Source organism: Ursus americanus, chromosome 20 (assembly GCF_024610735.1).
Source record: "Ursus americanus isolate L20-20 chromosome 20, mUrsAme1.1.p, whole genome shotgun sequence".
NCBI classification, from domain to species: domain Eukaryota; kingdom Metazoa; phylum Chordata; class Mammalia; order Carnivora; family Ursidae; genus Ursus; species Ursus americanus.
The window spans coordinates 50735247-50741853 of record NC_142146.1 but is presented as its reverse complement, the minus strand read 5'-3'; the positions used below and the strand labels follow the sequence as shown (position 1 = coordinate 50741853).

The window sequence follows — 6607 nt, the reverse complement described above, 5'->3', positions numbered from 1 at the left end:
CATCTCAGCAGTTTTGTAGCAGGTAAGTCACTTCCCCTGATTTGTTCATGAATCTAAATTGACAAGTCTAAGGCCTGCCGGTGGCTTCATTTCCCAACCCCTGCTCCTTTCCCAGGCAGCCTGACAGGACTCAGGGTGGCAGCCATTCTTCCCACAAACATTTACTGCCTCAGAGGGGGAGACAGAGAGACAGAAACTGAGAAGAGAGAGGGGAGCAAGGTGATGCCCTCACCCCAGGAACTTGTCATCATCTGGGGCTCTTTACAGGTACCTTCACCTCTGGACGAGAGGCCTTCACCTCAGCTGTCAGGCCAGAGCTGAGAATCTGTCATCTCCACACTAATTTTTGCCAAGAGGCAGGAGTTTAGAAGAACATTAATCTGTTTCCTTCCAGCTTTGCCTACACAGATGACAATAGTATTACCCTCAGGCTCTTAAAGTGAAAGTCTACACAGAGATCACAGAGTCCAGGAGGGCTCCTGAGTCATTTGAGATAATTGCCTTTTTTTTCTTTCTAGGTCTTCCATATGTGTGAATCAGCAACGTGGAAAACGGGAGCTTCGGAAAAATTAAGGGGGGCTTGAAGTGAGCGGAGCAGAGTGTGGGCAGGAGCCGAGGGCTGCCACAGTGGGAAGATCACGCGGCGCGTCATCTAAGGGCGCCCCTGGCCACGTCGGCCCCTGCGGGGACAGTCAGATCACTGTGACGGGGCAGAGATGAAAATACCCGGCTCGGCCACGGTTCTCTAGCGGTGTGTGCTATCAGGACGGCCTGTGCCGGCCCCGTTTATTTTCCTGAGTCATTTGAACAAAGCAGTTGCTGGACTCGCTCTGCTGTGCTGAGAACCTGCGACAAGCACAAACGCCTCTTCCCCGCCACCTTTGCTCCCGCGGCGCCGACGGCTTCCTGCGGGCACGGACCTGATCACATGCGGATCGGTGATGGCTGGATGAGCTGTCCCTTCCCCGGGCTCTGAGCTCCTCCAGGTGGGAACCTTGGCCTAGTGTCTTCCGTGTCTCCAGGGCTGGGCGTCTAGTAGGTTTCTGACGAGTAAATAACGCCTCTCCGGACACACCGGAGACACGGGAGGCTCCTATAGCGGGAACATGGTTAATAGTACGGCACCCTGTTGGTTCTCCGCAGTGGGTAGGACCCGGAGACGGAATCTTTGGTCCTTTCTAGGAAAGGCACGTCTCCTGTGGAGACCGTACAAGGGAAGATACCAGCAAACTGGGGAACAGGGCAGGCAGAGATAGACAAAGGGCCCAGGAAAATGACACAGGAAGTGGAGGTGTTCATCCCAGGGGGACCCCAGGGCGTCCAGGCAGAGCTTGGGAACAGGGCTGGGGAAGGCTCGCTCTCCGGAAGCCGTATTTCAGCCCCCACCAAGCCCCCCAGGCTTACTCCCACGCTTTTCCATGCTTGTCCACTAGGGGGCAGGCAGAGGCAGGGGAAGAAGTGAGGTGGTGGCCAGTGGGCTCCCGAGCTGGGCTCATCAGGCCGCAGTACACCCAGGCTCACATCCAACACACTGGGCTGTTTGTATTACTCAGACGACAGGGCCAGGCCTCTTTTCCTGCCTGTTGTGGCCTCTGCGATTTTATATGCCGTGGCTTGTGACATCAGGTACCACGTGACCATGGTGTAACCAAAGTATACAGCTTGGTGTGAATGTTAATAAACAGGGAAAAAAAAGTGACCCTTGGTTTTCTTATTTTACTCACCATTGGTGGTTTTTCTATTCATGTCTCATGTATCCTTTATTATCCAGAACAATCAAGATGTACCTGAATTCTAACACTTTTTAAAATGAAAAGGTAAGTGAGGAAAATGTGCACTGCGGGCGCCTGGGTGGCACAGCGGTCAAGCGTCTGCCTTCGGCTCAGGGCGTGATCCCGGCGTTCTGGGATCGAGCCCCACATCAGGCTCCTCTGCTAGGAGCCTGCTTCTTCCTCTCCCACTCCCCCTGCTTGTGTTCCCTCTCTCGCTGGCTGTCTCTAGCTCTGTCAAATAAATAAATAAAATCTTAAAAAACAAAACAAAACAAAACAAACACCCGTGCACTGGTCTCCTGTTCATCTAGCCTCCAAAACAGCAACTGATTTCCTCACGGGCCAAGTTCCCACTTCCTCTTGCTGTCCTGCCCACACTTCTCTTGTGTACCAACACATCATTTCAAGGGAAAATTCTTTTCTTGACAATTCCCACATGCCTTGAAAAGTCATTTCCTCCTAAGAAACTCCAGGTAATGGGAACCCTTCATTGGTTTAAGTTTTTTCTAATCACCAAGGATTAAATGAAAACAACCCGACTTTCCTTCTATACAAATCATCCTCTTATCAAAATTATTGGGCCCATAGATCTGGGCCTAAAGTAACCAAGCTGAGCGTAAAGGAATAAACATTTTACTAGGCCAGACCACAGAAATGAAAGTCTTTGCGTAGAAAGGAGAGTCGCTTCATACAAAATCAGAGGGTTTGAAAGTGGCGTTCTCCTGCCTGCAGAGAATGTCCGATTAGAAGCCCATCAATGCTTGATAACCTTAATAGAAAGCTTTGCTTTAATGAAGTTAAAGACTCTTTAATGAATTGCATCTTTAATTGGAATGAGAACAAACCAACCATATTACATGAGCCAATGGGGAATGGAAGAACTGGCCTAAAAGGAATGGTTTTCTAATGGAATCAGAATTCTTATGCAAACCTTTTTATGCTGCCGTCTTTTTTGAATGCCACCCCTGATTTCATTCCAATAGTAATCACAGCTGAGAAATATCTTTTAAAGATAAAGCATGATGTCGTTACTTTAATGGTTTGCAAAATGCTCCCTAGAATTACCTAAAAATATGCATTTGCAATGATACCATAGATGAGTTCATCTAAAATTGTTTGATTTCCAATTAAAAACATAAACAGGCTTGGATATATTTGGACACAGATGTTGCTGGAGTTTCCAGATTCCATTGTTTAAAGGTATTCCATAAATATGACAAAAAGTGTTGAGAAGGCATCCATCTGATTGGCTATTCAGGCTTACAAAGAAAGTAATTACAGGGCCAGAGCATGGGAGCCAGCCCTCATTCATTTAAATTCCCTTTCGCATATCAACATAGCTTGACCTTGATTTTTAAAATGCAAGTAAGGGGCATTGATGTAATCCGAATAAACCAGTCTTTCAAATACTCTGAGGAGTCTGGAATCAGAAACGACAGAATTGATGGACAGAAGCTTGAAGGACTAAGCCACGCTTAAGTAACTGTGGTGGTTTTAAAAACAACGTCTTCCCTTCCTATGGAGCTCAGTTGTCTTCTTTCTAGGGAACATTTGTTTGCCAGGCCCTTTGAAAAGTGCGGGCCCCCCCTGCCTTCCTGTTTTTGAGTCTCCCCACCGCCACCCCCAACCGGCCATTGGTGTCTCCACGGTGGCCTCTGTGGTCAGCCACCATCTCTGCGGCCAAAGCGACCTCCAGCCTTCGCAGGGGCCTCCCTTCTCTTCCCTGACAAAGCACTTTCAGGCAACTCTTGGATTTCTTCACGGGTGATTAAACTGTCTGTGTGTATTCAGGATCCTTCTCCTCTTTCTGTGTCCGGCTGCTGACCTCTCCGTGGGTTCACTGTCAGAGGAGAAAGCCCACAGGGCAGTCGTCTGCCTGCTTGTTAGCCGCTCTGGTAAAGACTTGCTCCCCGAAAGGGTGTGGGCTGCTGGAATAGTAGGACCTCTTCGAAGCAGAGGGCTTCTCGCCCGGGTAGGGATCCGAGTTGCTGTTTCGGAGGCAGAGGCACGGGAAAGCAACACCTGCGAGCCCGAGCCGGAGAAAAATGAAGCCCAGAAGGTTTTGTTGAGTGACCAAAGCACAAGCCGGGACACAATCCTTTAAGCCAGAAGCCCCCTTACAGAGCTTCTTGGCAGCAGGACAACCAACGCCCCCTGCACCCCCCGCCCCCCCCCCCCCCGTCGCCCGGGTCTGGGGCTCTCAGCAAGCGCAGCCACCCCAGCAGCGCCCACGCGCCGAGGCCCAGGTCACGTGCAAGTTCTGCCACGTGCAGGCATCGCCCCTGCCGCGGACACTGTAACGCGTGTTTGCGGTCCCTCCCTCTCCAAAGGACGTTTCTGTCTTTTGCTTATTAGCGCCTGAACCGTCTCAGTCGGACGTGACCGCGCGTGTTTGGAGCGCGGGGCAGGTGCGCTCGGCGTCTGCCTGTCCCGGGCCACAGCGCACGGTGCGTGTTGCAGTGAACGTACGGGGAAATGGAGGTGACATGCGGCCCTCCCGCGGCCTTCCCGTACATTCCTCGGATGCCACCGTCCTTACCTGTGAGCTCTCTGTCCGCCCCTCAGCGTTTCTCAGCCTTGGACTCAGCTTCCGGCTTGGCCTGTGCAATCGGCGTGGCCTGTATCTCAGTTTTGTTACTTGTCTGTGCCGCCTTTCTCTGGCTGCCCTGTCCTTGCTCTCCATCTTGGTCTGTAAACTCTTGGAGGACCCGGGGTCCCTGGAAGCCCCTCAGCCCATCACTCGACAGCAACACTGCCAGTGGCTAGATGCTTAATGGACTTCCGAAGATGGAGGTCGGGAAAGGGGCTCACTCACTAGAGCTGACCACTCATCCTCTTAGAACTCATGTTTAACAGTCTAGGAATTCATGCATGTTCTCAGCCACGCTGAGCCTTCCCTCCTCAGGAACTGCCCACATACACTTTGTCTGGTGTGGCTGCAAGTGTGTTGGTGAGCTATCAGAGAATCATTCTCTGCAGGCAAGTTTTCTCAACAGGGGCACTCTGCACTTTGGGCCTGACAACTTAGTCCTGGGGGCTGCGTGGGCTTTGTGGGATGCTTGGCGGCAGGCCTCATCTCCACCCTCTAGATACCCAGCTGGCATCCCCTAGTGCAGCAACCGAAACGTTTCCAGCCTTGTCGAATGTCCCCCTTGGGAGGGGAGCAAATAGTATCATTTGGTTTGTAAGCCTAGTTTCTGGTGAGTTCAGTTTGTGTGAATTATTGCCCCAACAGCTTATTAACTGCCTGGTTAGGAGCCAGTACCCTGAGGGATGAAGACTGGACGGAAGGGAATGAGAATCACAACCAGGAGTTCTTCCTCTCTTTGGAGGTTTTTGTTTGTTTTGTTTTTTAATTTTTGTTTATTTATTTGAGAGAGAGAGCAAGCACAAGCAGGGGGAGTTGAAGAGAGAGAGGGAGAAGCAGACTCCCCACTGAGCAGGGAGCCTGATGCGGGGCTCGATCCCAGGACCCTGGGATCATAACCTGAGCCGAAGGCAAACGCTTAACCAACTGAGCCACCCAGGCGCCCCTTGTTCTTGTTTTTTAATGTAACTAGCATGGTGTTCTGCCTTAGTCATTTTCGGGCGTCTCCCAAAATGCATGTAAATTATACAGTACTCCACCACTTTGCCCCCTTTTCCTCCTTAGAGGCCATTAGTTTTCACCATTATCACTGGGCCGGGTCCTGCTTTCTGTCGTTCAGCTCATCTTGTTCTGGAAATTCCACGAGCTTTCAGAAAACTCTGAGGGGCACACAAGAAACTGTTAGGAGGGGCAGTCAGTCAGAGGTGCGTGGCAGGGCCACCTCCTGTCCCAGAGTCGGGGGAGGGGGCGCTGTGCTTGGGGACCTGCTCCTCCCCCTTGCCCACGCAGGAACTCGATTTTTCTCTCTTCCCCAGCAATTCATAAGCCGTTGGGGCAATAATTCACACAAACTGAACTCACCAGAAACCAGGCTTACAAACCAGAAGACACTATTGCTTTAAAAATGTGCATCTTCCCAGAGCTCTCACCGCGGTGTGGAATGCGGGGCGGGCAGCGTGAAACGCGGTCCAGAGTGCACACAGGGCCCCCGGGCCAGTGGACTCCAGGCCCTGGCCGGGCGTCTGGCCCCTTCTGTCTGCCTCTGCTGCCAAGGAGATGACCCTTGTGGGCTGGCTGGGGAGAGGGCGGGCAGGCTGGGATCTGCGAGGAGAGAACTGAAAGACAGCACAATCTTTAGAAATCATTTACAGTTTCTGCTTCCTTTCAATGTCAGTGTCCTGAGGCCCAGCGCCAGTTGCCTGTCCCCAGTGGACACCGTTCCAGCGTTGCCTGCCGTTATCAGGATGGCCAGGAAACTGCAATAGCTCTGGCAGACGAGGAATTAGGACAGAGGGAGTGGGGCAATCTCATGAGATACTCTCTCCGGGCTGTGGAAAAACCTGATGAAATAGTCTTGCTTCTGAGAAAAGCTCATCTCCCTAGAGACGGGAGCTGTCACTGCTGCCCTGGGAGAGCTGCTTTCTTGCTGAAGGGGTCTAGAGCCTGCAGGCTCTGGCTCTTCAGATCCCCTTGCGGACCACCCTCTTCTGTCCTCACATGATTTACTCAAGGGTCAGGTCCCCCACGTTTGCTAACAGAGTCTCCTGGGTGTCCCCCTTGGCATTCTGGGCTTGTGGCGCATAGCTTCTAGAACCCAGTGATTGGTAGGGATTTCTCCTGGATGGAGCTGCAGCCTCACAGCCGCCCTGAGCAATAATCCAGGTTAGGTGTGTTCTCCAGGCTTGTCGGCTGGCCGGACCCTGTGGGCTACCCCTTCTGTGGAGATGTCTACTCCTTGATTGGCGTC

General features: G+C 52.0%; 1 long non-coding RNA gene across 1 annotated transcript; it reads right to left on the bottom strand.

Moving 5' to 3' along the window:
• Positions 1–2389: 2389 nt before the first annotated feature.
• Positions 2390–6137, bottom strand: LOC148108429 (uncharacterized). Its single transcript, XR_015727906.1, has 2 exons — positions 4312–6137; positions 2390–3794 (listed from the first exon to the last, which is right to left on the bottom strand). It is a non-coding gene; the product is annotated as an uncharacterized LOC148108429 (long non-coding RNA).
• Positions 6138–6607: the final 470 nt, after the last annotated feature.